Raw genomic sequence first — 23,358 nt, forward strand, 5'->3', positions numbered from 1 at the left:
ACAGAAAAAACAATTCTAAAATTTATATGGAACCACAAAAGACCTTGAATAGCCACAGTGATCTTGAGCAAAATGAAAAAAGCTGGAGACATCACATTATCTGACTTCAAAATATACTCCACAGGTATAACTAAAACAGCATGGTATTGGCATAAAAACAGCCACATAGACCAACGTATCAGAATAAAAAACCCAGAAGTAAATCTATACATTTACAGCTAACTCATTTTTGACAAAGACATCAAGAACAAAGACATAAATATAAAACCTGAAACTATGAAACTTCTAGAAAAAACACATTGGGGAAATGCTTCAGGACATTGGTCTTGGTAAAACTTTTGTGTAGGACCTCAAAAGCACAGGCAGCTAAAGCAAAAATAGACAAATCGAATTATGTCAAGCTAAAAACCTTCTGAACAGCAAAAGACACAACAGAGTGATGAGGCAACCTACAGAAAGGGAGAAAATATTTGCAAACTATTCATGTGACATGGGATTATTAACCAGAATATATAAGAAACTAAAAAAACTCAACAGTGAAAAAAAAAATCTGATCTTAAAATAGGAAAATGATCTGAATAGACATTTCTCAAAAGAAGACATTCAAATGGCAAACAGATATATTAAAAGTACTCAATATCGCTAATCATCAGGGAAATGAAAATAAAAACTATGAGACATCATCTCATCCCAATAAATATTGTTATTATCAAAAAGACAAAAAATAACAGAACTGGCGAGGCTGTAGAGAAAGGGAAACTTTTGTATATTGTTGGTGCAAATGTAAATTAGTACAGGCATTTTGGAAAACAGAATGTAGGTTTCTAAAAAATCTAAAAATAGAAATGCCATATGATCCAGCAATCCCACTGCTTGGTGTATATCCAAACAAAGAGAAATCATATCAGCATGCCCATGTTCATTGTAGCACTATTCACAGTAGCCAAGATATAAAATCAATCTAAATCCCCATGAATAGATGAATGGATAAGGAAAATGTGTATTTATACACAATTGAATAATATTCAGCCATAAAAAGAACGAAATCCTGTCATTTGAAGCAACATAGGTGAGCCTGGAGGGCACTGTGCAACAGATGGATGGAGAAACAAATGTGGTATATCCATACAATGGAATATTACTCAACCATAAACAGGAACAAAGTAGGATTGAGTCTTGAACAATGGTGGGGGATGGGGCTAGTTGTGCCCATCCTCTACACAGTTGAAAACTCATGTCTAACTTTAGACTCCCCCAAAACTTAACTGCTAATAGCCTACTGTTGACTGGAAGACTTACCGGTAACATAAACAGTTGATTAAAACCTATTTGTATGTTATATGAATTATATACTCTATTCTTACAGTAAAATAAGATAGAGAAGAGAAAATGTAATAAGAAAATCATAAGAAAGGAAAGTAAACTTACTATATTTTACCACAATAAAAAATAAACTTAAAAATTATTTTAGGGTGCCTGTCAGCAGCCAGGTCATCCTCTCACAGCTAGACTGCCTCAGACAAAAGTACTACACATATTTTTTGCTGCTTGGATGTCCCCTTCACAGATTCCATACAGCCCACCTCCCTCCTTCCTACACAGTCCTTTCTTTATTTTTGAGTGTAATTATTAAGCTTTAATTAAGATATTTATCTAACCTTTTACTTTACAGATCATTTGCTCTCTTTCCAGGCATCCAAGAATCATTTATAAAAATTGATTTTATACCAACTCACAAAAAAAACAAAGTTCCCAAAAGTAGAAGGTATAAAACAACCTTCTCTGTGACCACAATGCCAAATGCAATCTAGAGTAATACTGTTTAAAAGAATGTGTGTAATGATGGAAATAGTCCATATCTGCAGTGTCCAATATGGCAATCACTAGCTACATGAGGCTATTGGGCACTTGAAATGTGGCTACTTTGTTGGAGGGACTGATTTTTAACTTTTAGCTAATTGTGGTTAATCTGAATGTAACTAGCCACATGTGGCCAGTGGCAACCATATTGAACAGGGCAAATCTAGGAAATTAGAACAAAAGTTAAAACAAACAGAAACCATACTTGGAAGTTAAAAAGCACTTGTACCCACAAACAAAACTGTGCATACATATGTACATGCACACTCTCACACATGCACTTCAAAGTAACTATTGAATTAAAGAGAAGAGCAAATCCACAGGGCACTTAGAAAATGAAAACATTGCATATATCAAAGCAAACAGGATGCATATAAAACTACATATTCATAGTATTAAATTTTTTCTTCCTTATTAAAGAAAAAAGAAGTAAAACAAATGAACTACAATCCAGACATCAAAGATAAGCACAGAAACATTTTAATGAAAATCAGAAAACTAGAAATTATTATAAATCCAGGAGCTGATCATTTGGAAGAAAAATAAAACAGATTTTTTTTTGTTTGTAAATCACTTGAAGAAAAAAGTGAAATTAAAATAAGAGATTATAATAGGATATACACTTTTATATAAATATACAATGTGATGTAAAACTATTCTAATAAACTTAAAATCTTGATACTAATCAAATTAGAATCAAATCAGAATATTAGCAAAAACGACTTGAGAAATACAAAGAAATTAAAAATTTTTGAAATTCTAATTTTTATTTTAGATACTGGAGTACATGTGATTTGTTATATGGGAATATTGCATGATGCTGAGGTTTGGAGTATTGATCCTGTCACCCAGGTAGTGAACATAGTACCAAATAGGTAGTTTTTGTTTTACCTACCCTTCCTCCCTCCATCCTCTAGTATTCCACAGTGTCTATTATTCCTATATTTTTGTCCATGTATACTCAAAGATTATCTTCCACTTCTAAGTGAGAATATGCAGTATTTGGTTTTCCATTCCTGCATAATTTGCTTAGGATTATGGCCTGTAGCTCCATCAATGTTTCTGAGAAGGACATGATTTTATTCCTATTTATGGCTGTGTAGTGTTCCATGGTGTATATGTATCACATTTTCTTTATCCAGTCTACCACTGATAAGCACCTAGGTTGATTCCATGTCTTTGCTATTGTGAATAGTGTGGTGATGAACATATGAATGGGTGCTTCTTTTTGATATAATAATTTATTTTTACCTGGCAGAGATACAACAAAAAAATAAAACTTCAGGCCAATATCCTTGATGAACATTGATGCAAAAATCATCAACAAAATACTGGCAAACTGAAATGAGCAGCACATCAAAAAGCTTATTTACCACGATCAAGTAGGCTTCATCCCCAGGATGCAAGTCTGGTTCAACATATGCAAATCAAAAAATGTGATTCATCACATAAGCAAAACTGAAGACAAAAACCACATGATTATCTCAATAGATGCAGAAAAGGCCTTTGATAAAACTCAACATCCCTTCATGTTAAAAACTCTCAATAAACTAGGTATTGAAGTAACATACCTCAAATAATAAGAGACACCTATGACAAACCCACAGCCAATTTCTTAATGAATGGGCAACAGCTGGAAGCATTTTCCTCAAAAACTGGCACAAGACAAGGTTGCCCTCTCTCACCACTCCTATTCAACATAGTATTGGAAGTTCTGGCCAGGGCAATCAGGCAAAAGAAAGAAACAAAGCGTATTCAAATAGGAAGAGAGGAAGTCAAACTATCTTTGTTTGCAGATGACATGATCCTATATCTAGAAAACCCCATCGTCTCAGCCCAAAAGCTTCTTAAGCTGATAAGCAACTTCAGTAAAGTCTCAGGATATAAAACCAATGTGCAAAAATTGCTAGCATTCCTATACACAAACAACAGGGAAGCTGAGGGCCAAATTATGATTGAACTCCCATTCACAATTGCCAAAAAAAGAGCAAAATACCTAGGAATACAGCTAACAAGGTAAACGAAGGACCTCTTCAAGGAGAACTACAAATCACAGCTCAAAGAATCAGAGATGACACAAACAAGTGGAAAATCATTCCATGCTCATGGATAGAAAGAATCAATATTGTGAAAATGGCCATACTGCCCAAAGCAATTTATACATTCAATGCTATACCCATTACACTACCATTGACTTTCTTCAGAGAATTAGAAAAAACTATTTTAAAATTCAAATGGAACCAAAAAAGAGCCCGAATAGCCAAGGCAATTCCTAAGCAAAAAGAACAAAGCTGGAGGCATCATGCTATTCAACTTCAAACTATACTACAGGGCGACAATAACCAAACCAGCATGGTACTGCTACAAAAACAGACTAATGGAATACAATTGTAAACTCAGAAATTAGACCACACACCTACAGCCATCTGATCTTTGACAAACCTGACAAAAACGAGCAATGGGGAGATGATTGCCTATTTAATATAATGGTGCTGGGAGAACTGGCTAGCAATATGCAGAAAATTAAAACTGGACCCCTTCCTTACACCATATACAAAAATCAACTCAAAGTGGATCCAAGACTTAGATGTAAAACTCAAAACTATAAAAGCCCTAGAAGAAAACCTAGGCAGTACCATTCAGGACATAGGCATGTGCAAAGATTTCATGACGAACATGCCAAAAGCAATTGCAACAAAATCAACAATTGACAAATGGGATGTAATTAAACTAAAGAGCTTCTGCACAGCAAAAGAAATTATCAACAGAGTAAACAGACAACCTACAGAATGGAAGAAAATTTTTGCAAACTATGCATCTGACAAAGGTCTAACATCCAACATCTATAAGGAACTTAAACAAATTTACAATAAAAAACAAACAACCTCATTAAAAAGTGAAAAAAAGACATGAACAGACACTTCTCAAAAGAAGACATACATACATACAGGCAGCCAACAAATGTATGGAAAAAAATCTTCACTGATCATTAGAGAAATGCAAATCAAAACCACAATGGGATACCATTTCATGCCAGTCAGAATGGCTCTTATTAAAAAGTCCAAAAACAACAGATGTTGGTGAGGTTGCAGATAAAAAGGAATGCTTTTATGCTGTTGGTGGGAGTGTAAATCAGTTCAACAATTATGGAAGGCAGTGTGGTGATTTCTCAGAGATGTAGAGGCAGAAATACCATTTGACCCAGCAATCTCATTATTTGGTATATACCTAATAATTACTAGGTATATATATTTCTATTATAAAGATATATGCACGGGTATGTTTGCTGAAGCACTATTCACAATAGCAAAGGCATGGAATCTACCTTAATGCCCATCAATGACAGACTGGATAAAGAAAATGTCATATATACACCACGGAATACTATGCAGTCATAAAAAGAAATGAGATAATATCCTTTGCAAGGACATGGATGGAGCTGGATGCCATTATCTTTGGCAAACTAATGAACGAACAGAAAACTAAATATGAAAAACCGTGCACTCACTTATAAGTGGGAGCTAAATGATGAGAACACATGGACACATGGGGGAGGGAATAACACATTGGGGTCTTCAGAGGGTCGGGGTTGGGGAGGAGGGAGAGGATCAGGAAGAATAGCTAATGGATGCTGGGCTTAATACCTAGGTGATAGGTTGGTCTGTGCAGTAAACCACCATGGCACACATTTACCTATGTAACAAACCTGCACATCCTTCACATGTACTCCTGAACTTAAAATAAAAGTAGGAAATTAGAAAAAATAATTATCTATTTTCTTTTGGGTATGTGGTGGGATTACTGAGTCAAATGGTGGCTCCGTTTTAAGTTCTTTGGGAAATGACCAGACTGCTTTCCATGGAGGCTGGGCCAATTTACATTCCCACCAACAGTGTGTAAATATTCCCTTTTCTCGGCCGGGCGCGGTGGCTCAAGCCTGTAATCCCAGCACTTTGGGAGGCCGAGACGGGCGGATCACGAGGTCAGGAGATCGAGACCATCCTGGCTAACACGGTGAAACCCCATCTCTACTAAAAAAATCTACAAAAATCTAGCCGGGCGAGGTGGCGGGCGCCTGTAGTCCCAGCTACTCGGGAGGCTGAGGCAGGAGAATGGCGTAAACCCGGGAGGCGGAGCTTGCAGTGAGCTGAGATCCGGCCACTGTACTCCAGCCTGGGTGACAGAGCGAGACTCCGTCTCAAAAAAAAAAAAAAAAAAAAAAAAAAAAAAAAAAAAATATTCCCTTTTCTCTGCAGCCTTGCCAGCATCTGTTATATTTTGACTTTTAAATAATAGCCATTCTGACTGGTGAGAGATGGTGTCTTGTTTTGGTTTTAATTTGCATTTCTCTGATGATTAGTGATGCTGACCATTTTTTTGTATGTTTATTGGCTGCTTGTATGTCTTATTTTGAAAAGTGCCTGTTCAAATAATGTGCTTATTTTTAATGGGGTTTGTTTTCTGCTCCACGCAGTTCTTTTCTCATGCAAAACGCAGTGTCATTATATTAGGTATGAATATCAATATAGCTTTACCTCCTCCACGTGAGAATCTGGCCACTGGTGGGAGGAGTGTCCTCAGGCTTCCCACATCTACAAATGCTTTCTAGGATTAATCTTAAAAGTAATTTTATTCCTTAAATTGTGGTTTTTCCTTACCCTTTCCTAATGCCATGAAAATATTATTCAAAAAGATGTGGTTTTTTTTTTGGTAAGAGCAGAAAAGTATGCTAACTGTGGATTTACATTCTTTGTAATATAATAAAAGAATTCCATATTGTTGGACATTCAGGTGTTTTCCAATTACAATTGCATATGAAACATGAATATTTTTGCTTTTAAATACTAAAGTAAATCTCTGATTGTTTCTTTGCAGTTAATTCCTAAAACTGGAATCATTGATATGTGACTATATGAACATTTCTAAAACTTTCATGAATACATTTCTTTACAGAATAGCTTTACCAATTCATAATGCTACAGCTATGTGTGAATGCCAGTTCTACTGCATTATCACCAACACTGGCCACTATTCTCTAAACATTTGCCAACCTCATATTTTTTTTTTGAGACAGAGTCTCACTCTGTTGCCCAGGCTGGAGTGCAGTGGTTCAATCTTGGCTCACTGCAACCTCTGCCTCCTGGGTTCAAGCAATTCTCGTACCTCAGCTTCCCAAGGAGCTGGGATTACAGACGTGCACCACCACCATGCCTGGCTGATTTTTTTGTATTTTTAGTAGAGAGGATTTCACCATATTGGCCAGGAAGGTCTCAAACTTCTGACCTCAAGTGATCCACCTGCCTTGGCCTCCCAAAGTGCTGGGATTACAGATGTGAGCCATCACAGCTGGCCGCCAACCTCATATTTGAAAAACAGGTGATTTAATATTGTTTTATTAAAAAAATATATTTACTCTCTTCTAATTATAGAAACCATTTATATTTATCTAGGAAACTGGAAAATATATAGGACAATGAAGAACAAAATAAAGTCTGTAATCTTACACTAATGTAACTGCTGTTATCATTTTAAATATTTTGTTTACATTTAGTTGTTTATGTAATTATCATTGACTCCTTCTTTCTCTTCACATTCAATATCCAACCAATCTATAAGGAAAATATTTTGGTTTTATCTTCAAAATATATTTAAAATTTGGCCATTTATTACCAGTTCTATAGTTATCACTCTGGTTCCAACCACCGTCATTGCTCATGCGGACCGTTATAATAGTATTTTCACTGGTAATATGGTTTGGTTCTGTGTCCCCACCCACATTTCATCTTGAATGGTAGTCCCCTCCTGTTGAGGGAAGGACCTGGTGGGAGGTGATTGGATCGTGGGGGTGGTTTCCTCCATGCTGTTCTCATGATATTGAGTGAGTTGTCATGAGATCTAATGGTTTAAAAGTGCTTGGTAGTTCCCACCTTGCTCTCTCTCGCTTCTGCAGCCATGTGAAGAAGGTCCTTGCTTCGCTTTCGCCTTCCACTATGATTGTAAGTTTCTTTAGGCCTCCCCAGCTATGCAGAACTGTGAGTCAATTCAACCTTTTTTCTTCATAAATTACCCAGTTTTAGGTAGTTCTTTATAGCAGTGTGAAAATGGACTAATACAACTGGTCTTCCTACTTTGACCCCGTCTCAGGCAGTCTCCTCTCCACACAGCATCTGGAGATATCCTGTGACATCTCATGTCACTTCTCTACTCAAAATCTTTCCATATTTCTTATCAAACTCAGAGGAAAATTAAAGTTGTTACAGTGGTTTATAAAGTCTAACTGGATTCATTTATCACCTCTATGATCTAATTGCCTCACCCTCTCAGCCACGCCACTGCAGTCGTATTGGCTTCCTTCCAGATCCTTAAATATACCAGGCTTGCTCTCCCACTTTAGGTATTTTTCTCAGCTGTTTTCATTGACAGAAATACTCTTCCATAATACAGCTGCATGACTAATTCCCCCAGAGTGAAGCATTAGCTCAAGTGAGCACCCCGAGAATATTCTGATCCACTTTGCTATGCTCTATTTTTCTCTTCTACACAACTCTTATTTTGTAATGCACTATATGGTTATTTACAGAATATTTCTTCCACTAGAAAATAAGATTCAAAAGGGAAGAAATATTTGGGTGTTTTGTTTTATGTTTCTGAAGAACATTAAACAAGGACCTGGCACATAGAAGGCACTTAGTAAATGTTTTCCATGGTCTACAGTGACCATAAAGTCATAACAAACCAATTGCTTATGAGAGATACAACTGTTCCTGCTAATGATACAATTCCTTTGTTTTGATGGCAAATAACATCCTTAATAACAGTGATTTGCTTATCAGTAAAGCATGGATATTTGTACCAATCTAATTTACAGGTTTGTCATAAGAACTAAAATAGATAATATATTTAAAGAACTTACTGCTTGGCACATAGTATACACTCAATAAATGTTAGCTAAACTATTTTATAGTGCTTATGAGTGCTTTGCTCAGGAGTTAGACAGTCCTGGGTTTATCATCTCTTTCTTTCACTACTGGTCACATGGTTTTGGTCAACTTACTTAACAATGTATATACAAGGGGATATTATTCAGCCCTAGAAAAGAAGAAAATCCTGCCATCTGTGACAATATGGTTGAACCTGGTAGACATTATGCTAAGTGAATTAAGTTAGACACAGAAAGAAAATTACTGCATAATCTTATTTACATGTGGAATCTTAAAAAGTCGAATTCATAGAAGCAGAGAGTAGAATGGTAGTTACAGGAGAAGGGGAAGAATGGGAGATGGTGGTCAAAGTGTACAAAGTTTCAATGATGTAGAATGAATAATTTCTAGCGATCTAATGTACAGCATGGGGGCTGTAGTTAGTACATATGTGGATATTTGAAATTTGCTAAAAGATTAGATCTTGAGTATTCTTACCATAAAAATGTAACTATGTGAAGAGATAGATATGTTAATTAGCTTAACTGTAATAATCAGTTTACCGTTTATTTATATCAAAACATCACAGTGTACATATTAAACACACACAATTTTAAGTTAAAAACATAAATGTTATATGTTTTTACCACAATACAAAAAAAAATTAAAAAACAGAGGTAATTTTTTGTGTGCAAAATCCAGAGAAGGGAAAGAGTTAATGAGTTCTCCTGTAGTTCTAGAAATTATTGAAAAATTGAGAAGATACAAATCAAGATGATCTAAATGTCCAAAGTTCAAACATGTGGGGTACATATGATAATTGAATACATTCACATAATTTGTAAAGGTCAAGTCATTGTAATTGGGATATCCATCACCTTAAATATTTGTCTTTATGCTGGAAAGATTTGATATATGCCTATATATCTAAAAGATTCGAAAGCAGAGTCTTGAAGAGATATTTGCAGACTCATTTTCATAGCAATTCTATTCACAATACCCAATGACATTGGAAGCATTCTTCCAGCTATTTTGAAATATACAATAGATTGTATAGTTACCCTACTGATCTATCCAACACTCGGTCTTATTTCTTCTATCAAACTGTATATTTGTACCCTTTAATCAACCTGTCTTCATCCACCTCTCCCCCATATGCTCCCTGGCCTCTGGCCACCACCAATCTACACTCTATCTTCTTATGTTTTCCTCTTTAAATTGGCTGCTAGAAAGCTTAGAGTCATATTCATGGTTCACCTAATGGTGTTCCTTCTGTGTTTTAACTTCTTATTGATTTTATTTTTTTCTACCCATTTCCTTTTTGTCTTAATTATTTTAAAATGTTAATTATATATTGTGTGAATCATATACATTCTCAGGGCAAATTTTAAAATACTTACAAAAGTATTAAATATAAAGTGCATATAATTATATATGCACTTACATATAATCAAATAAATATTATTTAAGCCAAAACAATGAGATATTTTTCAGCTACTAAATTATCAATAGTTAAAACCTATTCAGCGTGAGCGGCCCCGTGCCCGAGCGTGTGGCCGCAGCGCGGCTGTGGTCCCTCATGCTGTGGCTGAGTTTCTAGCCTGGCACGCCCTTGACCTGAGGATCATGAACCGCAGCTGCCAGGTGACATGTGTGGCTTGGGTCCGCTGCGGCATGGCCAAAGAGACACCAGACAAGGTAGAGCTGAGCAAAGAAGAAGTAAAACGTCTCATTGCTGAGGCAAAGGAGAAATTACAAGAAGAAGGTGGGTGGTGGCATTGATGAAGAAGAGACAGGCAGTCCTTCAGAAGATGGCATGCAGAGTGCACGCACCCAGGCACGCCCAAGAAAGCCCCTGGAGGATGGTGACCCAGAGGACGACAGGACGCTCGATGATGATGAGCTGGCTGAGTACGACTTTTATAAATATGATGAGGAAGATGACCCAGATGCTGAGACTCTTGGTGAATCTCTCTTGGGTCTTACGGTCTACGGGAGTAATGATCAAGATCCTTACCTTACTCTGAAAGATACAGAACAATATGAACACGAAGATTTCTTGATTAAGCCCAGTGATAATCTCATAGTTTGTGGCTGAGCTGAACAGGACCAGTGCAATTTAGAGGTGCATGTTTATAATCAAGAAGAAGACTCTTCTTATGTACATCAGGATATACTCTTGTCTGCATATCCTCTGAGTGTGGAATGGCTGAATTTTGATCCTAGCCCAGATGATTCTACTGGAAATTACATTGCTGTAGGAAACACGACCTCTGTTATTGAAGTGTGGGACCTTGCTATGGTGGACTCTTTAGAGCCAGTCTTCACACTCGGAAGTAAACTTTCAAAAAAGAAGAAAAAGAAAGGAAAGAAGAGTTTCTCAGCAGAAGGGCATACCGACGCTGTCCTTGACCTTTCGTGGAATAAGCTAATCAGAAATGTTTTAGCAAGTGCGTCAGCGGACAACACTGTAATTCTGTGGGATATGTCCTTGGGGAAACCAGCAGCTAGCCTCGCTATACACACAGACAAGGTCCAAACGCTGCAGTTTCATCCATTTGAAGCACAGACTCTGATTTCTGGCTTTGTATGACTGCCGAAGTCCAGATGAAAGCCATCGAATGTGGCGATTCAGTGGGCAGATAGAGTGACTTGGAATCACTTTTCACCTTGTCATTTTTTGGCCAGTGCAGATGATGGCTTTGTGTATAATTTGGATGCAGGTTCAGATAAGCCAATTTTTACACTTAATGCACACAATGATGAAATCTCTGGTCTTGATCTTAGCAATCAAATCAAGGGCTGTCTCGTGACTGCTTCAGTTGACAAATACATGAAGATCTGGGACATCTTAGGAGATAGGCCAAGTCTAGTTCATTCTAGGGACATGAAAATGGGAGTTCTCTTCTGTTCTTCATGTTGCCCTGATTTGCCATTTATTTATGCCTTTGGAGGTCAAAAAGAAGGGCTTTGGGTCTGGGATATAAGCACAGTCTCTTCGGTAAATGAAGCATTTGGAAGACGAGAAAGGCATGTTCTCAGGAGTGCAAGAAATTCATCTATTAGTGGCCCTTTTGGCAGCAGGAGCTCAGACACACCCATGGAGTCTTAATGAAGATCATCTAATTTCCCGTTCACCTTAACTGGGAATTTTGAAAAGTTGGCTTAAAAATGTTCCATGTGTGGCAGCAACCATGCAGAGTGACTGAAACACAATTCATTTCTGACTGCCTGATATTCCTTTCTGCAACTGTGGTGGCACCACAAACAGAGCTGGTCTTTGTGCTTGCTCTTCAAATGGATGATTTGTAAGGCTTTTGTTGCATTTCTTAAAAAAGAGTAATAAAAAGGATTTTAAAAAAATAATTCCTCAAACATACCATCTGTCACAGTTAATCTAAGTTTGCAAATATGTAGTAATTTATAGAATTTTTAAAGCATAAAATCCTGTAATATTAAAAGATGGGTAAACCTAGGCCTGGAAAAGTTGTTATTTGGCTAAGATTGCACAGGAGGCCACAAACAGAGGCAAGTGCCCCAGAGACTCCACTTTCCTTCCTAACTATTCTCAAATTAATGCTCGTGATTGAGAAGCATGCTCAATGCAACTCATAGAGTTTGGTAAGTAAAAGTTACATGCCCCTGTTTTCCTAGCATGATATTCACTGTTATCAAAGACAAGAGGCAGATCATTCATTCATTCTCAAAACACTGAATGCCATTCTGTGCCCAGTGCTATACAAGGCATGGGAGATTCAGTGTGAATAAATCTTTGCTCTCCACCTAACAAGGGACAATTTTAATTGTAGATTGTCTTCTATTAAGTATGAATTTTAGTAGGCATTAAAAATTAGTTTGATAATATGAGACCCAACCCTGACTTGCCAGAATAATAATCAGTTCATGAACCTTTGATAGTTCCTGTATAATTCATGAATGTGACTTCAATCTTTCAAGTGTTAATACTGTGGAATGTCATTGGTGTAACAACTTGGGTTCACCAAAACACCTCTTTATACAAAGGACAGATGTGTGAATTAAAGAGATTAAACGATGGAAAAAAAAACTAATCAGCGTTATAATGGACACAGTATATGGCACTATTATATGTTTTTAGTGAAAGGAATTTAGCAATATGTGTTAAATGTGACCAAATATGCAAAAAGTTCAATGCTGCACTATTGAAATAAAATAAAAGGCAATAAAGAAATTGTTAGGCAGCATATGATGATTCTCACCCTCCATTATTGGGCAATCAATCATTAAATGGTGTTTACAAAGAAATTTAAATTGTAAAGGGGGAAGCCCTGATTATATAATATGTAGCAAAGAAATATTAGGATTCTGCTATAGTTTGGATGTTTGTCCCCTCAAACCTCATGTTGAAATTTGATCTCCAGCACTGAAGGTGGGGCTAATGAGAGGTGTTTGGGTCATTGGGGCAGGTCCCTCGTGAATGGTTTGCTGCTGTCCTCACTGTAATAGGTGATTTCTCACCCTGATGGCTTCCAAGAGAGCTGGTTGTTAAAAAGGGCATGGTACCTCCCTCTCCTTTCTTGCTTTCTCTCTTGCCATGTGATCTCTGCACATGTCAGCTTCGCTAACCTTCTGCCATGAATGGAAGCAGTCTGAGGCCCTCACCAGAAGCAGATGCTGGTGTCACGCTTCTTGTGCAGCCTGCAGAACCATGAACCAAATAAACCTCTCTTCTTTATAAATTAACAGCCTTAGATATTCCTTTATAGTAACACTAAATGAACTAAAATAGATTCAATACTGGATAATATATGATCTTGAGTGCAAAATTTTTTCTTAAGTGTTGAGAAGAGTATCCAAAAGATATTGAAATGGTTATCTATGAGTGGCTGGATTCTTTATGCCTTACCTGTATTCCAAAGTGTTTATATATGAAACAAATTTCCTTTACAGTCTGAGGCAAAAACAATTTACTGAATATATGTATATTACAAAACTCCTTAGAGGCTTTGTAAACTCTCACACTTGTGAACAGGATCAAGGGAGCAGTAGGCCGTCTCCACAGAGACAACGATGTAAAGTTGCTGGAGAACAGAGACAATAGAATTACTCTATGTGTATTTCACACAAATCTTCTCTGCAAAACTCAAATGTCTTTTTATCTTTTAAATGGTAGAACAAATTCTGGTAAGAGGACTCTATCACTCTATTCAAATCCTTCCTTCCTTCCATGCTTTCCCTTCCTTCCTTCCTTCCTTGCTTGCTTGCTTCCTTCCTTCCTTCCTTCCTCCCTCCCTCCCTCCATTCCTTCCTTTCTTTCTTCTTCTTTCTTCTTTCTTTTTTCTTTCTCTCTCTATTTGTTTCTTTCCTTTTCTTTTTCTCTATATTTTTTCGCAGTTTATTGAGGTGTAAATGATATACAAAAAACTGGACATATTTAATATATACAATTTGATGGATTTGGAGATATGCATACATTTATAAGCCATCATCACAATCAAGGTAGTGAACACATCCATCACCTCCAAAACTTTCCTCCTGCCTCCTCTTTCTATATTTCAAACCTTTCTTTATCATATGTGTTCCTTTGATACTAAAATAATCTTACTTGCACCTCCATAAAATAACCTTACGTGCACATTGGCTTCACCAATGTTATGGGCTGCTTTTAAAAAAATTTCCTTTGCAAATTTATTATTGTTTCATATCTCTAGATTCAGAAACTGTAGACACTTTGATAAATGGATTGAATTTTTTGTCTTTGGTCTTCTTCTCTTTTAAGGTGATATGTCTAGATATAATATGTGTGTGTGTGTGTGTGTGTGTAGTGCATGTTTGTGTGTGTTTATCCTGCTTTTTGAGCTTCTTGAATTTGTGGTTTAGTATCTGTCATTAATTTGGAAAGTTCTTGTCCACTATGTCTTCAAATATTTCTTCTGTGACATTTGTTCTTTCTTCTCCTTCTGGTATTACAGTTATGTTTTTTGTTTGTTTGTTTGTTTTTTAGATAGATTCTCACTCTGTCACCCAGGTGCAGTGGTGCGATCTTGGCTCACTGCAAGCTCCACCTCCCAGGTTCGCGCCATTCTCCTGCCTCAGCCTCCCAAGTAGCTGGGACTACAGGCGCCCGCCACCACGCCCGGCTAATTTTTTGTATTTTCAGTAGAGACGAGGTTTCACCGTGTTAACCAGGATGGTCTCAATTTTCTGACCTCATGATCCGCCCACCTCGGCCTCCCAAAGTGCTGGGATTACAGGCGTGAGCCACTGAGCCTGGCCCCACTTTTGTATATGTTATACTTGTTCCTATTGTTCCGCAGTTCTTGTATGTTCTACTCTGGTTTTTTTCTGTAATTGTTTTTCTCTTTGTATTTCAGTTTGGAAAGATTCTATTGGTCTATCATCAAGTTAACTGATTCTATTCATGTCTGTGTCCATTCTATTAACAAACTTGTCAAAGGTATTCTTCATTTCTGTTGTTGTATTTTTTATTTGTAGCATTTCCTTTTGATTCTTTTTAAAATTGCCACCTTTCTGGTCATGCATGTTGCCTACTTTTATGTTAAAGCCTAAATATATTAAGCATTCTCCCCATTTCATACCTGAGTCTGGTTCTGATGATTGATATGTCCCTTCAGAATATTTTCCTTCTTGCCTCTATGGTGTTTCTTTTTCATTTTTATTGTTGTTGTTGTTGTTGTTGTTGTTAAAAGCTATGTATGGACTTCTAGTTTGTGGTTCTGCAAGTAAGCAGCTTGGAAATCCATGCCCTCCTAACAACTACAAAACTGAATAGATTGAAAAAGTCAGCAACTTTTCCTGGATCTGTAAGATAGGGGAGGACACAGGGAAACTACTACTCCCAAGGTTGGAGAGATAGGTAAATACAGGGTCATGACTCATGAGCAGAACTGCCAGAGGAACTGGTACTAGGGTAGGAAAATCTAAACTATAATTAAATAATTGCTGAAGGTTCAGTGCAGACAAGTCTAAGAATTAAAAACTCCAGGAGGACCCAGTGATAGAAGGGTTTTTACAATATTATGAGATTTACCTCCAGGAGCTCAACCATGTTGCCATAGTAAATATTGGAGGAAAATCTTCTCACACTTTCAGGAGTGAGAAGGAAAAAGGAACCATTTTGAAATACACCAAAGAACTCAAAGTACATAAAGACTAAGACTTAATCATAGGATCATAGAATGCTTCTTCTCCCCACCCCACTTTACCACCACATTACCAAAGGCCTATTTGCAGAAGTTCATTTTACATAGTATATCATGTCTCATTAAAAATTATAAGACATTAAAAATTACAAGACATATCAAAAGGCAAGACATATAAAAAGGCAAAAAAAAAAGAGACATATCAAAAAGCAAAAAAAAAAAAAGATAAAAAACTCCACAAGTTCAAAAGATAGGGTAAGCATCAGAACCAGATATGGTAGGGTGTTGAAATTATCAGACCAGGAATTTAAGAAACCTATGGTTAATATGCTGAGGGTTCTAAAGGATGAAGTAGGCAGTATGCAAGAAGAGATGGGCAATGTAAGCAGAGAAATGGAAATCCTAAGAGAACCAGAAAGAAATGCTTGAGATCAAAAACATTGTAACAGAAATAAGGAATGCCTTTGTTGCATTTATTAGTAGACAGGATACAACTGAGTAAAGAATCTCTAAGCTTGAGGATATATCAATAGAAACTTCAAAACTAAAAAGCAAAGAGAACAAAAACTGAAATAAAACAACAGAACAGACTATCCAAAAACTGTGGGAAAACTACAAGGGTATAACATGTGTATAATGGGAATACAAGAAGTAGAAGAAAGAGAAAGAACTAGAAGAAATATTGGAGTCAAGAATAACTGAGAATTTCCCTAAATAATGCCAGACACCAAACCACAGATCCAGGTGGTTTCGTGTCTGGCATTATTTGGGGAGAGTCTCAGTTCAGAGAACATCAAGCAGGATAAATGCCAAAAAATGACACCTAAGCATATCATTTTCAAACTGCAGAAAATCAAAGAGAAAAAAATCCTGGAATAAGCCAAAGGTGTGTGGAGGGGAATCTTACCTATAGAGTAACAAAGATAAGAATTACATCCAACTCCTCAAAAACCATGCAAACAAGAAGAGAGCGGAGCAAAATATTCAGTGTTGAAGGAAAAACCCACCAACCTAGAACTGCATATTTTGCAAAATTATCCTTCAAAAGTGAAGAATGAAGACTTTCTTAGAGAAACAAAAATTAAGGGAATTTATTGTCAGTAGACCGGTCTTGCAAGCAACGTTAGAAGTTCCTTAGAGAGAAGGAAAATGATAAAGGACAGAAACTCTGATCTACATGAAGAAAGTAAAACCATCAAAGAAGGAGTAAGTAAAGGTAAAACGAAAACTTTTATTTTACAATTCTTAATTGATCTAACAGATAACAGTTTGTTCAAAATAACAGCAGCAATATAATCAATTATGTAGGCGAATGTATATATCATATATAGCTTACGTATGCTTACATATAAGTGAAATGAATGGTATCATTGATACAAGGAATGGGAGGGAGAAATTAGGTTATTTTGTTATTATGAGGTGTTCACACTGCCTGCAAAGCAGTACAGTGTCATTTGAAAATGGACTTGGATTAGTTGTAATTGTATGTCCAAAATAATTGAAAATAGGTGTTAAAGAAAAAACCCTGGGGGGGCGGAGCAAGATGGCCGAATAGGAACAGCTCCAGTCTCGAACTCCCAGCGCGAGCGACACAGAAGACCAGTGATTTCTGCATTTTCAACTGAGGTACTGGGGTCATCTCACTAGGGAGTGCCGGACAATCGGTGCTGGTCAGCTGCTGCAGCCTGACCAGCGAGAGCTGAAGCAGGGCGAGGCATCGCCTCACCTGGAAGTGCAAGGGGGAAGGAAATCCGTTTTCCTAGCCAGGGGAACTGAGACACACAACACCTGGAAAATCGGGTAACTCCCACCCCAATACTGCGCTTTAAGGAAACAGGCACACCAGGAGAATATATCCCACACCTGGCCGGGAGGGCCCCACGCCCACGGAGCCTCCCTCACTGCTAACACAGCAGTCTGCGGCGATCGATCCGCAAGGCAGCAGCGAGGCTGGGGGAGGGGCGCCCGCCATTGCTGAGGCTTAAGTAGGTAAACAAAGCCGCTGGGAAGCTCGAACTGGGTGGAGCTCACAGCAGCTCAAGGAAGCCTGCCTGTCTCTGTAGACTCTACCTCTGCGGACAGCGCACAGCTGCAGTCCACTAGGGGAAGCAGCTGGGGCCGGTGCAGACGCGAACGACTCTGTCTGACAGCTTTGGGGAGAGCCGTGGATCTCCTAACGCGGAGGTTGAGATCTGAGAACGGACAGACTGCCTGCTCAGGTGGGTCCCTGACCCCTGAGTAGCCTAGCTGGGAGACATCCCCCACTAGGGGCAGTCTGACACCCCACACCTCACAGGGTGGAGTCACGCCTGAGAGGAAACTTCCAAAGGAAGAATCAGACAGGTACACTCGCTGTTCAGCAATGTTCTATCTTTGGCAACCTCTGCTGCTGATACCCAGGCAAACAGGGTCTGGAGTGGACCTCAAGCAATCTCCAACAGACCAACAGACAGTCCTTCTGACTGTCAGACGGAAAACTATCAAACAGGAAGGACACCTATACCAAAACCCCATCAGTACGTCACCATCATCAAAGACCAGCGACAGATAAAACCACAAGGATGGGGAAGAAGCAGGGCAGAAAAGCTGGAAATTCAAAAAATAAGAGCACATCTCCCCCTGCAAAGGAGCGCAGCCCATCGCCAGCAACGGATCAAAGCTGGTCAGAGAATGACTTTGACGAGATGAGAGAAGAAGGCTTCAGTCCATCAAACCTCTCAGAGCTAAAGGAGGAATTATGTACCCAGCGCAAAGAAACTAAAAATCTTGAAAAAAGAGTGGAAGAATTGACAGCTAGACTAATTAATGCAGAGAAGATCATAAACGAAATGACAGAGATGAAAACCATGACACGAGAAATACGTGACAAACCCACAAGCTTCAGTAACCGACTTGATCAACTGGAAGAAAGAGTATCAGCGATTGAGGATCAAATGAATGAAATGAAGCGAGAAGAGAAACCAAAAGAAAAAAGAAGAAAAAGAAATGAACAAAGCCTGCAAGAAGTATGGGATTATGTAAAAAGACCAAATCTACGTCTGATTGGGGTGCCTGAAAGTGAGGGGGAAAATGGAACCAAGTTGGAAAACACTCTTCAGGATATCATCCAGGAGAACTTCCCCAACCTAGTAGGGCAGGCCAACATTCAAATTCAGGAAATACAGAGAACGCCACAAAGATACTCCTCCAGAAGAGCAACTCCAAGACACAGAATTGCCAGATTCACCAAAGTTGAAATGAAGGAAAAAATCTGAAGGGCAGCCAGAGAGAAAGGTCGGGTTACCCACAAAGGGAAGCCCATCAGACTAACAGCAGATCTCTCGGCAGAAACTCTACAAGCCAGAAGAGAGTGGGGGCCAATATTCAACATTCTTAAAGAAAAGAATTTTCAACCCAGAATTTCATATCCAGCCAAACTAAGTTTCATCAGTAAAGGAGAAATAAAATCCTTTACAGATAAGCAAATGCTTAGAGATTTTGTCACCACCAGGCCTGCCTTACAAGAGACCCTGAAGGAAGCCCTAAACATGGAAAGGAACAACCGGTACCAGCCATTGCAAAAACATGCCAAAATGTAAAGACCATCGAGGCTAGGAAGAAACTGCATCAACTAACGAGCAAAATAACCAGTTAATATCATAATGACAGGATCAAGTTCACACATAACAATATTAACCTTAAATATCAATGGACTAAATGCTCCAATTAAAAGACACAGACTGGCAAACTGGATAAGAGTCAAGACCCATCAGTCTGCTGTATTCAGGAGACCCATCTCACATGCAGAGACATCCATAGGCTCAAAATAAAGGGATGGAGGAAGATCTACCAAGCAAATGGAGAACAAAAAAAAGCAGGGGTTGCAATCCTAGTCTCTGATAAAACAGACTTTAAACCATCAAAGATCAAAAGAGACAAAGAAGGCCATTACATAATGGTAAAGGGATCAATTCAACAGGAAGAGCTAACTCTCCTAAATATATATGCACCCAATACAGGAGCACCCAGATTCATAAAGCAAGTCCTTAGAGACCTACAAAGAGACTTAGACTCCATACAATAATAATGGGAGACTTCAACACTCCACTGTCAACATTAGACAGATCAACGAGACAGAAAATTAACAAGGATATCCAGGAATTGAACTCATCTCTGCACCAAGCGGACCTAATAGACATCTATAGAACTCTCCACCCCAAATCAACAGAATATACATTCTTCTCAGCACCACATCGCACTTATTCCAAATTGACCACATAATTGGAAGTAAAGCACTCCTCAGCAAATGTACAAGATCAGAAATTATAACAAACTGTCTCTCAGACCACAGTGCAATCAAACTAGAACTCAGGACTAAGAAACTCAATCCAAACCGCTCAACTACATGGAAACTGAACAACCTGCTCCTGAATGACTACTGGGTACATAACGATATGAAAGCAGAAATAAAGATGTTCTTTGAAACCAATGAGAACAAAGATACAACATACCAGAATCTCTGGGACACATTAAAGCAGTGTGTAGAGGGAAATTTATAGCACTAAATGCCCACAAGAGAAAGCAGGAAAGATCTAAAATTGACACCCTAACATCACAATTAAAAGAACTAGAGAGGCAAGAGCAAACACATTCAAAAGCTAGCAGAAGGCAAGAAATAACTAAGATCAGAGCAGAACTGAAGGAGATAGAGACACAAAAAAAACCCTCCAAAAAATCAATGAATCCAGGAGTTGGTTTTTTGAAAAGATCAACAAAATTGACAGACCGCTAGCTAGACTAATAAAGAAGAAAAGAGAGAGGAATCAAATAGACGCAATAAAAAATGATAAAGGGGATATCACCACCGACCCCACAGAAATACAAACAACCATCAGAGAATACTATAAATGCCTCTATGGAAATCAACTAGAAAATCTAGAAGAAATGGATAATTTCCTGGACACTTACACTCTCCCAAGTCTAAACCAGGAAGAAGTTGAATCCCTGAATAGACCATAGCAGGCTCTGAAATTGAGGCAACAATTAATAGCCTACCCACCAAAAAAAGTCCAGGACCAGATGGATTCACAGCTGAATTCTACCAGAGGTACAAGGAGGAGCTGGTACCATTCCTTCTGAAACTATTCCAATCAATCGAAAAAGAGGGAATCCTCCCTAACTCATTTTATGAGGCCAACATCATCCTGATACCAAAGCCTGGCAGAGACACAACAAAAAAAGAGAATTTTAGACCAATATCCCTGATGAACATCGATGCAAAAATTCTCAATAAAATACTGGCAAACCGGATTCAGCAGCACATCAAAAAGCTTATCCACCATGATCAAGTGGGCTTCATCCCTGGGATGCAAGGCTGGTTCAACATTCGCAAATCAATAAACGTAATCCAGCATATAAACAGAACCAAAGACAAGAACCACATGATTATCTCAATAGATGCAGAAAAGGCTTTTGACAAAATTCAACAGCCCTTTATGGTAAAAACGCTCAATAAATTCGGTATTGATGGAACGTACCTCAAAATAATAAGAGCTATTTATGACACACCCACAGCCAATATCATACTGAATGGGCAAAAACGGGAAAAATTCCCTTTGAAAACTGACACAAGACAGGGATGCCCTCTCTCACCACTCCTATTCAACATAGTGTTGGACGTTCTGGCTAGGGCAATCAGGCAAGAGAAAGAAATCAAGGGTATCCAGTTAGGAAAAGAAGAAGTCAAATTGTCCCTGTTTGCAGATGACATGATGGTATATTTAGAAATCCCATCGTCTCAGCCCAAAATCTCCTTAAGCTGATAAGCAACTTCAGCAAAGTCTCAGGATACAAAATTAATGTGCAAAAATCACAAGCATTCTTATACACCAGTAACAGACAAGCAGAGAGCCAAATCAGGAATGAACTTCCATTCACAATTGCTTCAAAGAGAATAAAATACCTAGGAATCCAGCTTACAAGGATGTAAAGGACCTCTTCAAGGAGAACTACAAACCACTGCTCAGTGAAATCAAAGAGGACACAAACAAATGGAAGAACATACCATGCTCATGGATAGGAAGAATCAATATCGTGAAAATGGCCATACTGCCCAAGGTTATTTATAGATTCAATGCCATCCCCATCAAGCTACCAATGACTTTCTTCACAGAATTGGGAAAAACTGCTTTAAAGTTCATATGGAACCAAAAAAGAGCCCACATTGCCAAGACAATCCTAAGTCAAAAGGACAAAGCTGGAGGTGTCACGCTACCTGACTTCAAACTATACTACAAGGCTACAGTAACCAAAACAGCATGGTACTAGTACCACAACAGAGATATAGACCAATGGAACAGAACAGAGCACTCAGAAATAATACCACACATCTACAGCCATCTGATCTTTGACAAACCTGAGAAAAACAAGAAATGGGGAAAGGATTCCCTATTTAATAAATGGTGCTGGGAAAATTGGCTAGCCATAAGTAGAAAGCTGAAACTGGATCCTTTCCTTACCCCTTATACGAAAATTAATTCAAGATGGATTAGAGACTTAAATGTTAGACCTAATACCATAAAAACCCTAGAAGAAAATCTAGGTAGTACCATTCAGGACATAGGCATGGGCAAGGACTTCATGTCTAAAACACCAAAAGCAACGGCAGCAAAAGCCAAAATTGACAAATGGGATCTAATTAAACTAAAGAGCTTTTGCACAGCAAAAGAAACTACCATCAGAGTGAACAGGCAACTTGCAGAATGGGAGAAAATTTTTGCAACCTACTCATCAGACAAAGGGCTAATATCCAGAATCTACAAAGAACTCAAACAAATATACAAGAAAAAAACAAACAACCCCATCCAAAAGTGGGGAAAGGATATGAACAGACGTTTCTCAAAAGAAGACATCCATACAGCCAACAGACACATGAAAAAATGCTCATCATCACTTGCCATCAGAGAAATGCAAATCAAAACCACAATGAGATACCATCTCACACCAGTTAGAATGGCAATCATTAAGAAGTCAGGAAACAACCGGTACTGGAGAGGATGTGGAGAAATAGGAACACTTTTACACTGTTGGTGGGATTGTAAACTAGTTCAACCATTATGGAAAACAGTATGGCGATTCCTCAAGGATCTAGAACTAGATGTACCATATGACCCAGCCATCCCACTACTGGGTATATACCCAAAGGATTATAAATTACTCTACTACAAAGACACATGCACACGTATGTTTATTGCGGCACTATTCACAATAGCAAAGACTTGGAATCAACCAAATGTCCATCTGTGACAGACTGGATTAAGAAAATGTGGCACATATACACCAGGGAATACTATGTAGCCATAAAAAAGGATGAGTTTGCGTCCTTTGTAGGGACATGGATGCAGCTGGAAACCATCATTCTTAGCAAACTATCACAAGAAGAGAAAACCAAACACCGC

At 38.2% G+C, this 23,358-nt stretch overlaps 1 long non-coding RNA gene and 1 pseudogene across 2 annotated transcripts; both read left to right on the forward strand.

Moving 5' to 3' along the window:
* Positions 1 to 3,037: 3,037 nt before the first annotated feature.
* On the forward strand, positions 3,038 to 12,846 carry LOC117077969. Its single transcript, XR_004434881.1, has 4 exons — positions 3,038 to 3,047; positions 8,858 to 8,863; positions 9,304 to 9,311; positions 12,699 to 12,846. It is a non-coding gene; the product is annotated as an uncharacterized LOC117077969 (long non-coding RNA).
* Positions 10,396 to 12,136, forward strand: LOC117077968 (annotated as a pseudogene). The gene has a single exon (XR_004434880.1). The product of XR_004434880.1 is annotated as a periodic tryptophan protein 1 homolog (transcript).
* Positions 12,847 to 23,358: the final 10,512 nt, after the last annotated feature.

The sequence above is a fragment of the Trachypithecus francoisi genome, unplaced genomic scaffold, assembly GCF_009764315.1.
Source record: "Trachypithecus francoisi isolate TF-2019V2 unplaced genomic scaffold, Tfra_2.0 Lachesis_group6, whole genome shotgun sequence".
Lineage (NCBI taxonomy): Eukaryota > Metazoa > Chordata > Mammalia > Primates > Cercopithecidae > Trachypithecus > Trachypithecus francoisi.